The sequence below is a fragment of the Hemiscyllium ocellatum genome, chromosome 8 (genome assembly GCF_020745735.1).
Source record: "Hemiscyllium ocellatum isolate sHemOce1 chromosome 8, sHemOce1.pat.X.cur, whole genome shotgun sequence".
Taxonomy (NCBI): domain Eukaryota; kingdom Metazoa; phylum Chordata; class Chondrichthyes; order Orectolobiformes; family Hemiscylliidae; genus Hemiscyllium; species Hemiscyllium ocellatum.
Window position 1 is genome coordinate 52,001,254 of NC_083408.1, and position 14,098 is coordinate 52,015,351.

Consider the following 14,098-nt stretch of genomic DNA (forward strand, 5'->3'; position numbering starts at 1 on the left):
GAAGGGAGAGAGTGATCCCTGCGCAGAGGGAAGAGAGTGATCCCAGCACGGATGGGAGAGAGTGATGCCAGCACGGAGGGAAGAGAGTGATCCCAGCGCGGAGGGGAGAGCGTGATCCCAGTGCGGAAGTGAGAGAGTGATCCCAGCACGGATGGGAGAGAGTGATCCCAGTGCGGAGGGAAGAGAGTGATCCCAGGGCGGAGTTGAGGGAGCAATCCCAGTACGGAGGGGAGAGAGTGATCCCAGCGCAGAGTTGAGGGAGCGTTCCCAGCACAGAGGGGAGAGAGTGATCCCAGCGCGGAGGGGAGAGAGTGATCCCAGCGCAGAGGGGAGAGAGTGATCCCAGCGCGGAGGGGAGAGAGTGATCCCAGCACAGAGGGAAGAGAGCGATCCGAGCGCAAAGGGGAGAGAGTGATTCCAGTGGGGAGGGAAGAGAGTGATCCCAGCGCAGAGAGCTGAGCGCGATCCCAGCGCGGAGGGGAGCGAGTGATTCCAGTGCAGAGGGAAGAGAGTGATCCCAACGCAGAGGGCATGGAGTAATCCCAGCACGTAGGGGAGAGAGTGATCCTAGCGTGGAGGGGAGAGAGTGATCCCAACCCGGAAGGGAGAGAGTGATCTCAGAGCGGAGGGAAGAGAGTGATCCCAATGCGGAGGGGAGAGAGTATTCCCAGCGCGGAGGGGAGCGAGTAATCCCAGTGCGGAGGGGAGAGAGTATTCCCAGTGCGGAAGGGAGAGAGTGATCCCAGCGCAGAGGGAAGAGAGTGATCCCAGCACGGATGGGAGAGAGTGATGCCAGCACGGATGGGAGAGAGTGATCCCAGTGCGGAGGGGTGAGAGTGATCCCAGTGCGGAAGGGAGAGAGTGATCTCAGAGCGGAGGGGAGAGCGTGATCCCAATGCGGAAGGGAGAGAGTGATCTCAGAGCAGAGGGGAGAGAGTGATCCCAATGCGGAGGGGAGAGAGTATTCCCAGTGCGGAAGGGAGAGAGTGATCCCTGCGCAGAGGGAAGAGAGTGATCCCAGCACGGATGGGAGAGAGTGATGCCAGCACGGAGGGAAGAGAGTGATCCCAGCGCGGAGGGGAGAGCGTGATCCCAGTGCGGAAGTGAGAGAGTGATCCCAGCACGGATGGGAGAGAGTGATCCCAGTGCGGAGGGAAGAGAGTGATCCCAGGGCGGAGTTGAGGGAGCAATCCCAGTACGGAGGGGAGAGAGTGATCCCAGCGCAGAGTTGAGGGAGCGTTCCCAGCACAGAGGGGAGAGAGTGATCCCAGCGCGGAGGGGAGAGAGTGATCCCAGCGCAGAGGGGAGAGAGTGATCCCAGCGCGGAGGGGAGAGAGTGATCCCAGCACAGAGGGAAGAGAGCGATCCGAGCGCAAAGGGGAGAGAGTGATTCCAGTGGGGAGGGAAGAGAGTGATCCCAGCGCAGAGAGCTGAGCGCGATCCCAGCGCGGAGGGGAGCGAGTGATTCCAGTGCAGAGGGAAGAGAGTGATCCCAACGCAGAGGGCATGGAGTAATCCCAGCACGTAGGGGAGAGAGTGATCCTAGCGTGGAGGGGAGAGAGTGATCCCAACCCGGAAGGGAGAGAGTGATCTCAGAGCGGAGGGGAGAGCGTGATCCCAATGCGGAAGGGAGAGAGTGATCTCAGAGCAGAGGGGAGAGAGTGATCCCAATGCGGAGGGGAGAGAGTGATCCCAGCGCAGAGGGGAGAGAGTGATCCCAGCGCGGAGGGGAGAGAGTGATCCCAGCACAGAGGGAAGAGAGCGATCCGAGCGCAAAGGGGAGAGAGTGATCCCAGCGCAGAGGGCATGGAGTAATCCCAGCATGTAGGGGAGAGAGTGATCCTAGCGCGGAGGGGAGCGAGTGATCCCAACCCGGAAGGGAGAGAGTAATCCCAGCGCGGAGGAGAGAGACCAATCCCAGCGCAGAGGGGAGAGAGTGATCCCGGTGCGGAAGGGAGAGAGTGATCCCAGCGCAGAGGGAAGAGAGTGATCCCAGCACGGATGGGAGAGAGTGATGCCAGCACGGATGGGAGAGAGTGATCCCAGTGCAGAGGGGTGAGAGTGATCACAGTGCGGAAGGGAGAGAGTGATCTCAGAGCGGAGGGGAGAGCGTGATCCCAATGCGGAAGGGAGAGAGTGGTCTCAGAGCAGAGGGGAGAGAGTGATCCCAATGCGGAGGGGAGAGAGTGATCCCAGTGCGGAGGGAAGAGAGTGATCCCAGCGCGGAGTTGAGGGAGCGATCCCAGTGTGGAGGGGAGAGAGTGATCCCAGCGCGGAGTTGAGGGAGCGTTCCCAGCACAGAGGGGAGAGAGTGATCCCAGCGCGGAGGGGAGAGAGTGATCCCAGAACAGAGGGAAGAGAGCGATCCGAGCGCAATGGGGAGAGAGTGTTCCAGTGGGGAGGGAAGAGAGTGATCCCAGCGCAGAGAGCTGAGCGCGATCCCAGCGCGGAGGGGAGCGAGTGATTCCAGTGCAGAGGGAAGAGAGAGATCCCAACGCAGAGGGCATGGAGTAATCCCAGCACGTAGGGGAGAGAGTGATCCTAGCGTGGAGGGGAGAGAGTGATCCCAACCCGGAAGGGAGAGAGTAATCCCAGCGCGGAGGGGAGAGACCAATCCCAGCGCAGAGGGGAGAGAGTGATCCCAGCACGGAAGGGAGGGAGCGATCCCAGCGCGTAGGGGAGAGTGACCCAACGCGGAGGTGAGAGAGCAATCCCAGCGCGGAAGGAAGAGAGTGACCCAACGCGGAGGGAAGAGAGTGATCCCAGCGCGGAGGGGAGAGAGTGATCCCAGCGCGGAGGGGAGAGAGTCATCCCAGGGCCGAGGTGATAGAGCAATCCCAGCGCGGAAGGAAGAGAGTGACCCAACGCGGAGGGAAGAGAGTGATCCCAGCGTGGAGTTGAGGGAGCGATCCCAGTGCGGAGGGGAGAGAGTGATCCCAGTGCGGCGGGGAGAGAGGGATCCCAGCACGGAGGGGAGAGAGTGATCCCAGTGTGGAAGGAAGAGAGCGATCCCAACACGGAGGAGAGAGAGTGATCTCAGCACGGATGGGAGAGAGTGATCCCAGTGCGGAGGGGAGAGAGTGATATCAGTGCAGAGGAGAGAGTGATTCCAGTGGGGAGGGTAGAGAGTGATCCGCGCGCGGAGAATCGAGACTGATCCCAGCGCAGAGAGCAGAGCGCGATCCCAGCACGGAGGGGAGCGAGTGATCCCAGTGCAGAGGGAAGAGTGTGATCCCAACGCAGAGGGCAGTGAGTAACCCTAGCACGTAGGGTAGAGAGCGATCTCAGCACGGAGGGGACAGTGATCCCATTGCTGAGGGGAGAGAGTGATCCCAGCGCGGAGACGAGAGAGTGATCCCAAGCTGGACGGCACAGAGTAATCCCAGCACGTAGGGTAGAGAGTGATCCCAGTGCGGAAGGGAGAGAGTGATCCCAGTGCGGAGTGAAAAGAGTGATCCCAGCGCGGAGGGGTGAGAGAGATCCCAGCGCGGAGGGGAGTGAGTGATCCCAGCGCGGAAGGAAGAGAGCGATCCCAACACGGAGGAGAGAGAGTGATCCCAGTGCGGAAGGGAGAGAGTGATCCCTGCGCAGAGGGAAGAGAGTGATCCCAGCACGGATGGGAGAGAGTGATGCCAACACGGAGGGAAGAGAGTGATCCCAGCGCGGAGGGGAGAGCGTGATCCCAGTTCAGAGGGAAGAGAGTGATCCCAACGCAGAGGGCAGTGAGTAATCCCAGCACGTAGGGTAGAGAGCGATCTCAGCACGGAAGGGACAGTGATCCCATTGCTATGGGGAGAGAGTGATCCTAGCGCGGAGACAAGAGAGTGATCCCAAGCCGGAGGGCAGAGATTAATCCCAGCGCGGAGGGGAGAGCGTGATCCCAGCGCGTAGGGGAATGAGTGATCCCAACCCGGAAGGGAGAGAGTGATCCCAGTGCGGCGGCGAGAGAATGATCCCAGCGCGGAGGGGAGAGAGTGATCCCAGGGTGGAGAGAGAGACCAATCCCAGCGCAGAGGGGAGAGAGTGATCCCAGTGCGGCGGAGAGAGAGTTATCCCAGCACGGAGGGAAGAGAGTGATCCCAGCGTGGAGTTGAGGGAGCGATCCCAGTGCGGAGGGGAGAGAGTGATCCCAGTGCGGCGGGGAGAGAGTGATCCCAGCGCAGAGGGGAGAGAGGGATCCCAGCGCGGAGGGGAGAGAGTGAACCCAGTTTGGAAGGAAGAGAGCGATCCCAACACGGAGGAGAGAGAGTGATCTCAGCACGGATGGGAGAGAGTGATCCCAGTGCGGAGGGGAGAGAGTGATATCAGTGCAGAGGAGAGAGAGTGATTCCAGTGGGGAGGGTAGAGAGTGATCCGCGCGCGGAGGATCGAGACTGATCCCAGCGCAGAGAGCAGAGCGCGATCCCAGCACGGAGGGGAGCGAGTGATCCCAGTGCAGAGGGAAGAGTGTGATCCCAACGCAGAGGGCAGTGAGTAACACTAGCACGTAGGGTAGAGAGCGATCTCAGCACGGAAGGGACAGTGATCCCATTGCTGAGGGGAGAGAGTGATCCTAGCGCGGAGACGAGAGAGTGATCCCAAGCCGGAGGGCAGAGAGTAATCCCAGCGCGGAGGGGAGAGCGGTATCCCAGCGTGGAGGGGAAAGAGTGATCCCAACCCGGAAGGGAGAGAGTGATCCCAGCGCAGAGGGGAGAGAGTGATCCCAACCCGGAAGGCAAAGAGTGATCCCAGGGTGGAGGGGAGAGACCAATCGCAGTGCAGAGGGGAGAGAATGATCCCAGTGCGGAGGGGAGAGTGTGATCCCAATGCGGTGGGGAGAGAGTGATCTCAGTGCGGAAGGGAGAGAGAGATCCCAGCGCAGAGGGGAGTGAGTGATCCCAGCGCGGAAGGGAGAGTGAGATCCCAGCGCAGAGGGGAGTGAGTGCTCCCAGCGCGGAGGGGAAGAGAGTGATCCCAGTGTGGAAGGAAGAGAGCGATCCCAACATGGAGGAGAGAGAGTGATCCCAATGCGGAGGGGAGAGAGTGACCCCAGTGCGGAGGGGAGAGTGATCCCAGTGCGGAGTGAAAAGAGTGATTCCAGAGCGGAGGGAAGAGGGTGATCCCAGTGCATAGGGGAGTGAGTGATCCCAGCGTGGAGGGGAGAGAGTGATCCCAGTGCGGAAGGAAGAGAGTGATCCCAACACGGAGGAGAGAGAGTGATCCCAATGCGGAGGGGAGAGAGTGATCCCAGTGCAGAGGGAAGAGTGTGATCCCAGTGCGGAGTGAAAAGAGTGATCCCAGTGCGGAGGGGAGAGAGTGATTTCAGCGCGGAGGGGAGAGAGGGATCCCAGCGCGGAGGGAAGAGAGTGATTCCAATGCGGAGGGGAGAGAGTATTCCCAGCGCGGAGGGGAGCGAGTATTCCCAGTGCAGAAGGGAGAGAGTGATCCCAGCGCAGAGGGAAGAGAGTGATCCCAGCACGGATGGGAGAGAGTGATGCCAGCACAGATGGGAGAGAGCGATCCCAGTGCGGAGGGGTGAGAGTGATCCCAGTGCGGAAGGGAGAGAGTGATCTCAGAGCAGAGGGGAGAGAGTGATCCCAATGCGGAGGGGAGAGAGTGATCCCAGCGCAGAGGGGAGAGAGGGATCCCAGCGCGGAGGGGAGAGAGTGATCCCAATGCGGAGAGGAGAGAGTGATCCCAGTGCGGAAGGGAGAGAGTGATCCCAGTGCGGAGTGAAAAGAGTGATTCCAGAGCGGAGGGAAGAGAGTGATCCCAGTGCGGAGGGGTGAGAGAGATCCCAGCGCGGAGGGGAGTGAGTGATCCCAGCGCGGAAGGAAGAGAGCGATCCCAACACGGAGGAGAGAGAGTGATCCCAATGCGGAGGGGAGAGAGTATTCCCAGCGCGGAGGGGAGCGAGTAATCCCAGTGCGGAAGGGAGAGAGTGATCCCAGTTCAGAGGGAAGAGAGTGATCCCAACGCAGAGGGCAGTGAGTAATCCCAGCACGGAGGGGAGCGAGTAATCCCAGTGCGGAGGGGAGCGAGTATTCCCAGTGCGGAAGGGAGAGAGTGATCCCTGCGCAGAGGGAAGAGAGTGATCCCAGCACGGATGGGAGAGAGTGATGCCAGCACGGATGGGAGAGAGTGATCCCAGTGCGGAGGGGTGAGAGTGATCCCAGTTCGGAAGGGAGAGAGTGATCTCAGAGCGGAGGGGAGAGCGTGATCACAATGCGGAAGGGAGAGAGTGATCTCAGAGCAGAGGGGAGAGAGTGATCCCAATGCGGAGGGGAGAGAGTGATCCCAGCGCAGAGGGGAGAGAGTGATCCCAGCGCAGAGGGGAGAGAGGGATCCCAGCGCGGAGGGGAGAGAGTGATCCCAGTGTGGAAGGAAGAGAGCGGTCCCAACACGGAGGAGAGAGAGTGATCCCAAGGCGGAGGGGAGAGAGTGATCCCAGTGCGGAAGGGAGAGAGTGATCCCAGTGCGGAGTGAAAAGAGTGATTCCAGAGCGGAGGGAAGAGAGTGATCCCAGTGCGGAGGGGTGAGAGAGATCCCAGCGCGGAGGGGAGTGAGTGATCCCAGCGCGGAAGGAAGAGAGCGATCCCAACACGGAGGAGAGAGAGTGATCCCAATGCGGAGGGGAGAGAGTATTCCCAGCGCGGAGGGGAGCGAGTAATCCCAGCGCAGAGGGAAGAGAGTGATCCCAGCACGGAGGGAAGAGAGTGATCCCAGCGCGGAGGGGAGAGCGTGATCCCAGTTCAGAGGGAAGAGAGTGATCCCAACGCAGAGGGCAGTGAGTAATCCCAGCACATAGGGTAGAGAGCGATCTCAGCACGGAAGGGACAGTGATCCCAGTGCTGAGGGGAGAGAGTGATCCTAGCGCGGAGACAAGAGAGTGATCCCAAGCTGGACGGCAGAGAGTAATCCCAGCGCGGAGGGGAGAGCGCGATCCCAGCGCGTAGGGGAATGAGTGATCCCAACCCGGAAGGGAGAGAGTGATCCCAGGGCAGAGGGGAGAGAGTGATCCCAGCGCAGAGGGGAAAGAGTGATCCCAAGCCGGAAGTGAGAGAGTGATCCCAGGGTGGAGGGGAGAGACCAATCCCAGTGCAGAGGGGAGAGAGTGATCCCAGTGCGGCGGCGAGAGAATGATCCCAGCGCGGAGGGGAGAGAGTGATCCCAGGGTGGAGAGAGAGACCGATCCCAGCGCAGAGGGGAGAGAGTGATCCCAGTGCGGCGGGGAGAGAGTTATCCCAGCATGGAGGGAAGAGAGTGATCCCAGCGTGGAGTTGAGGGAGCGATCCCAGTGCGGAAGGGAGAGAGTGATCCCAGTGCGGCGGGGAGAGAGGGATCCCAGCGCGGAGGGGAGAGAGTGATCCCAGTGTGGAAGGAAGAGAGCGATCCCAACACAGAGGAGAGAGAGTGATCTCAGCACGGATGGGAGAGAGTGATCCCAGTGCGGAGGGGAGAGAGTGATATCAGTGCAGAGGAGAGAGAGTGATTCCAGTGGGGAGGGTAGAGAGTGATCCGCGCGCGGAGGATCGAGACTGATCCCAGCGCAGAGAGCAGAGCGCGAGCCCAGCACGGAGGGGAGCGAGTGATCCCAGTGCAGAGGGAAGAGTGTGATCCCAACGCAGAGGGCAGTGAGTAACCCTAGCACGTAGGGTAGAGAGCGATCTCAGCACGGAGGGGACAGTGATCCCATTGCTGAGGGGAGAGAGTGATCCTAGCGCGGAGACGAGAGAGTGATCCCAAGCTGGACGGCAGAGAGTAATCCCAGCGCGGAGGGGAGAGCGGTATCCCAGCGTGGAGGGGAAAGTGTGATCCCAACCCGGAAGGGAGAGAGTGATCCCAGCGCAGAGGGGAGAGAGTGATCCCAACCCGGAAGGCAAAGAGTGATCCCAGGGTGGAGGGGAGAGACCAATCGCAGTGCAGAGGGGAGAGAATGATCCCAGTGCGGAGGGGAGAGTGTGATCCCAATGCGGTGGGGAGAGAGTGATCCCAGTGCGGAAGGGAGAGAGAGATCCCAGCGCAGAGGGGAGTGAGTGATCCCAGCGCGGAAGGGAGAGTGAGATCCCAGCGCAGAGGGGAGTGAGTGCTCCCAGCGCGGAGGGGAGAGAGTGATCCCAGTGTGGAAGGAAGAGAGCGATCCCAACACGGAGGAGAGAGAGTGATCCCAATGCGGAGGGGAGAGAGTGATCCCAGTGCAGAGGGGAGAGAGTGATCCCAGTGCGGAGTGAAAAGAGTGATCCCAGTGCGGAGGGGAGAGAGTGATCTCAGCGCGGAGGGGTGAGAGGGATCCCAACGCGGAGGGAAGAGAGTGATCCCAATGCGGAGGGGAGAGAGTATTCCCAGCGCGGAGGGGAGCGAGTAATCCCAGTGCGGAGGGGAGAGAGTATTCCCAGTGCGGAAGGGAGAGAGTGATCCCAGCGCAGAGGGAAGAGAGTGATCCCAGCACGGATGGGAGAGAGTGATGCCAGCACGGATGGGAGAGAGTGATCCCAGTGCGGAGGGGTGAGAGTGATCTCAGAGCGGAGGGGAGAGCGTGATCCCAATGCGGAAGGGAGAGAGTGATCTCAGAGCAGAGGGGAGAGAGTGATCCCAATGCGGAGGGGAGAGAGTGATCCCAGCGCAGAGGGGAGAGAGTGATCCCAGCGCGGAGGGGAGAGAGTGATCCCAGCACAGAGGGAAGAGAGCGATCCGAGCGCAAAGGGGAGAGAGTGATTCCAGTGGGGAGGGAAGAGAGTGATCCCAGCGCAGAGAGCTGAGTGCGATCCCAGCGCGGAGGGGAGCGAGTGATTCCAGTGCAGAGGGAAGAGAGTGATCCCAACGCAGAGGGCATGGAGTAATCCCAGCACGTAGGGGAGAGAGTGATCCTAGCGTGGAGGGGAGAGAGTGATCCCAACCCGGAAGGGAGAGAGTAATCCCAGCGCGGAGGGGAGATCACCAATCCCAGCGCAGAGGGGAGAGAGTGATCCCAGCACGGAAGGGAGGGAGCGATCCCAGTGCGTAGGGGAGAGTGACCCAACGCGGAGGTGAGAGAGCAATCCCAGCGCGGAAGGAAGAGAGTGACCCAACGCGGAGGGAAGAGAGTGATCCCAGAGTGGAGGGAAGAGAGCAATCCCAACACGGAGGAGAGAGAGTGATCTCAGCACGGATGGGAGAGAGTGATCCCAGTGCGGAGGGGAGAGAGTGATCCCAGTGCGGAGGGGAGAGAGTGATATCAGTGCAGAGGAGAGAGAGTGATTCCAGTGGGGAGGGAAGAGAGTGAGCCCAGCGCGGAGGGTAGAGAGTGATCCGCGCGTGGAGGATAGAGACTGATCCCAGCGCAGAGAGCAGAGCGCGATCCCAGCACGGAGGGGAGCGAGTGATCCCAGTGCAGAGGGAAGAGTGTGATCCCAACGCAGAGGGCAGTGAGTAATCCCAGCACGTAGGGTAGAGAGCGATCTCAGCGCGGAAGGGACAGTGATCCCATTGCTGAGGGGAGGGAGTGATCCTAGCGCGGAGACAAGAGAGTGATCCCAAGCCGGAGGGCAGAGATTAATCCCAGCACGGAGGGGAGAGCGCGATCCCAGCGCGTAGGGGAATGAGTGATCCCAACCCGGAGGGGAGAGAGTGATCCCAGCGCCGAGGGGAGAGAGTGATCCCAACCCGGAAGGCAAAGAGTGATCCCAGGGTGGAGGGGAGAAACCAATCGCAGTGCAGAGGGGAGAGAGTGATCCCAGTGCGGAGGGGAGAGTGTGATCCCAATGCAGTGGGGAGAGAGTGATCCCAGTGCGGAAGGGAGAGAGAGATCCAAGCGCAGAGGGGAGTGAGTGATCCCAGCGCGGATGGGAGAGTGAGATCCCAGCGCAGAGGGGAGTGAGTGATCCCAGCGCGGAGGGGAGAGAGTGATCCCAGTGTGGAAGGAAGAGAGCGATCCCAACACGGAGGAGAGAGAGTGATCCCAATGCGGAGGGGAGAGAGTGATCCCAGTGCGGAGGGGAGAGAGTGATCCCAGTGTGGAAGGAAGAGAGCGATCCCAACACGGAGGAGAGAGAGTGATCCCAATGCGGAGGGGAGAGAGTGATCCCAGTGCGGAGTGAAAAGAGTGATTCCAGAGCGGAGGGAAGAGGGTGATCCCAGAGCGGAGGGGAGTGAGTGATCCCAGCGCGGAGGGGAGAGAGTGATCCCAGTGCAGAGGGGAGTGAGTGATCCCAGCGCGGAGGGGAGAGAGTGATCCCAGTGTGGAAGGAAGAGAGCGATCCCAACACGGAGGAGAGAGAGTGATCCCAATGCGGAGGGGAGAGAGTGATCCCAGTGTGGAAGGAAGAGAGCGATCCCAACACGGAGGAGAGAGAGTGATCCCAATGCGGAGGGGAGAGAGTGATCCCAGTGCGGAGTGAAAAGAGTGATTCCAGAGCGGAGGGAAGAGGGTGATCCCAGTGCGGAGGGGAGTGAGTGATCCCAGCGCGGAGGGGAGAGAGTGATCCCAGTGCGGAAGGAAGAGAGTGATCCCAACACGGAGGAGAGAGAGTGATCCCAATGCGGAGGGGAGAGAGTGATCTCAGCGCGGTGGGGAGAGAGAGATCCCAGCGCGGAGGGGAGAGAGGGATCCCAGCGCGGAGGGAAGAGAGTGATCCCAATGCGGAGGGGAGAGAGTATTCCCAGCGCGGAGGGGAGCGAGTAATCCCAGTGCGGAAGGGAGAGAGTATTCCCAGTGCGGAAGGGAGAGAGTGATCCCAGCGCAGAGGGAAGAGAGTGATCCCAGCACGGATGGGAGAGAGTGATGCCAGCACGGATGGGAGAGAGTGATCCCAGTGCGGAGGGATGAGAGTGATCCCAGTGCGGAAGGGAGAGAGTGATCTCAGAGCGGAGGGGAGAGCGTGATCCCAATGCGGAAGGGAGAGAGTGATCTCAGAGCAGAGGGGAGAGAGTGATCCCAATGCGGAGGGGAGAGAGTGATCCCAGCGCGGAGGGGAGAGAGTGATCCCAGCACAGAGGGAAGAGAGCGATCCGAGCGCAAAGGGGAGAGAGTGATCCCAGCGCAGAGGGCATGGAGTAATCCCAGCATGCAGGGGAGAGAGTGATCCTAGCGCGGAGGGGAGCGAGTGATCCCAACCCGGAAGGGAGAGAGTAATCCCAGCGCGGAGGGGAGAGACCAATCCCAGCGCAGAGGGGAGAGAGTGATCCCGGTGCGGAAGGGAGAGAGTGATCCCAGCGCAGAGGGAAGAGAGTGATCCCAGCACGGATGGGAGAGAGTGATGCCAGCACGGATGGGAGAGAGTGATCCCAGTGCGGAGGGGAGAGAGTGATCTCAGAGCAGAGGGGAGAGAGTGATCCCAATGCGGAGGGGAGAGAGTGATCCCAGTGCGGAGGGAAGAGAGTGATCCCAGCGCGGAGTTGAGGGAGCGATCCCAGTGTGGAGGGGAGAGAGTGATCCCAGCGCGGAGTTGAGGGAGCGTTCCCAGCACAGAGGGGAGAGAGTGATCCCATCGCGGAGGGGAGAGAGTGATCCCAGCGCGGAGGGGAGAGAGTGATCCCAGTGCGGCGGGGAGAGAGTGATCCCAGCGCAGAGGGGAGAGAGGGATCCCAGCGCGGAGGGGAGAGAGTGAACCCAGGTTGGAAGGAAGAGAGCGATCCCAACACGGAGGAGAGAGAGTGATCTCAGCACGGATGGGAGAGAGTGATCCCAGTGCGGAGGGGAGAGAGTGATATCAGTGCAGAGGAGAGAGAGTGATTCCAGTGGGGAGGGTAGAGAGTGATCCGCGCGCGGAGGATCGAGACTGATCCCAGCGCAGAGAGCAGAGCGCGATCCCAGCACGGAGGGGAGCGAGTGATCCCAGTGCAGAGGGAAGAGTGTGATCCCAACGCAGAGGGCAGTGAGTAACACTAGCACGTAGGGTAGAGAGCGATCTCAGCACGGAAGGGACAGTGATCCCATTGCTGAGGGGAGAGAGTGATCCTAGCGCGGAGACGAGAGAGTGATCCCAAGCCGGAGGGCAGAGAGTAATCCCAGCGCGGAGGGGAGAGCGGTATCCCAGCGTGGAGGGGAAAGAGTGATCCCAACCCGGAAGGGAGAGAGTGATCCCAGCGCAGAGGGGAGAGAGTGATCCCAACCCGGAAGGCAAAGAGTGATCCCAGGGTGGAGGGGAGAGACCAATCGCAGTGCAGAGGGGAGAGAATGATCCCAGTGCGGAGGGGAGAGTGTGATCCCAATGCGGTGGGGAGAGAGTGATCTCAGTGCGGAAGGGAGAGAGAGATCCCAGCGCAGAGGGGAGTGAGTGATCCCAGCGCGGAAGGGAGAGTGAGATCCCAGCGCAGAGGGGAGTGAGTGCTCCCAGCGCGGAGGGGAAGAGAGTGATCCCAGTGTGGAAGGAAGAGAGCGATCCCAACATGGAGGAGAGAGAGTGATCCCAATGCGGAGGGGAGAGAGTGACCCCAGTGCGGAGGGGAGAGTGATCCCAGTGCGGAGTGAAAAGAGTGATTCCAGAGCGGAGGGAAGAGGGTGATCCCAGTGCGTAGGGGAGTGAGTGATCCCAGCGTGGAGGGGAGAGAGTGATCCCAGTGCGGAAGGAAGAGAGTGATCCCAACACGGAGGAGAGAGAGTGATCCCAATGCGGAGGGGAGAGAGTGATCCCAGTGCAGAGGGAAGAGTGTGATCCCAGTGCGGAGTGAAAAGAGTGATCCCAGTGCGGAGGGGAGAGAGTGATTTCAGCGCGGAGGGGAGAGAGGGATCCCAGCGCGGAGGGAAGAGAGTGATTCCAATGCGGAGGGGAGAGAGTATTCCCAGCGCGGAGGGGAGCGAGTATTCCCAGTGCAGAAGGGAGAGAGTGATCCCAGCACGGATGGGAGAGAGTGATGCCAGCACAGATGGGAGAGAGCGATCCCAGTGCGGAGGGGTGAGAGTGATCCCAGTGCGGAAGGGAGAGAGTGATCTCAGAGCAGAGGGGAGAGAGTGATCCCAATGCGGAGGGGAGAGAGTGATCCCAGCGCAGAGGGGAGAGAGTGATCCCAGCGCAGAGGGGAGAGAGGGATCCCAGCGCGGAGGGGAGAGAGTGATCCCAGTGTGGAAGGAAGAGAGCGGTCCCAACACGGAGGAGAGAGAGTGATCCCAATGCGGAGAGGAGAGAGTGATCCCAGTGCGGAAGGGAGAGAGTGATCCCAGTGCGGAGTGAAAAGAGTGATTCCAGAGCGGAGGGAAGAGAGTGATCCCAGTGCGGAGGGGTGAGAGAGATCCCAGCGCGGAGGGGAGTGAGTGATCCCAGCGCGGAAGGAAGAGAGCGATCCCAACACGGAGGAGAGAGAGTGATCCCAATGCGGAGGGGAGAGAGTATTCCCAGCGCGGAGGGGAGCGAGTAATCCCAGTGCGGAAGGGAGAGAGTGATCCCAGTTCAGAGGGAAGAGAGTGATCCCAACGCAGAGGGCAGTGAGTAATCCCAGCACGGAGGGGAGCGAGTAATCCCAGTGCGGAGGGGAGCGAGTATTCCCAGTGCGGAAGGGAGAGAGTGATCCCTGCGCAGAGGGAAGAGAGTGATCCCAGCACGGATGGGAGAGAGTGATGCCAGCACGGATGGGAGAGAGTGATCCCAGTGCGGAGGGGTGAGAGTGATCCCAGTTCGGAAGGGAGAGAGTGATCTCAGAGCGGAGGGGAGAGCGTGATCACAATGCGGAAGGGAGAGAGTGATCTCAGAGCAGAGGGGAGAGAGTGATCCCAATGCGGAGGGGAGAGAGTGATCCCAGCGCAGAGGGGAGAGAGTGATCCCAGCGCAGAGGGGAGAGAGGGATCCCAGCGCAGAGGGGAGAGAGGGATCCCAGCGCGGAGGGGAGAGAGTGATCCCAGTGTGGAAGGAAGAGAGCGGTCCCAACACGGAGGAGAGAGAGTGATCCCAAGGCGGAGGGGAGAGAGTGATCCCAGTGCGGAAGGGAGAGAGTGATCCCAGTGCGGAGTGAAAAGAGTGATTCCAGAGCGGAGGGAAGAGAGTGATCCCAGTGCGGAGGGGTGAGAGAGATCCCAGCGCGGAGGGGAGTGAGTGATCCCAGCGCGGAAGGAAGAGAGCGATCCCAACACGGAGGAGAGAGAGTGATCCCAATGCGGAGGGGAGAGAGTATTCCCAGCGCGGAGGGGAGCGAGTAATCCCAGCGCAGA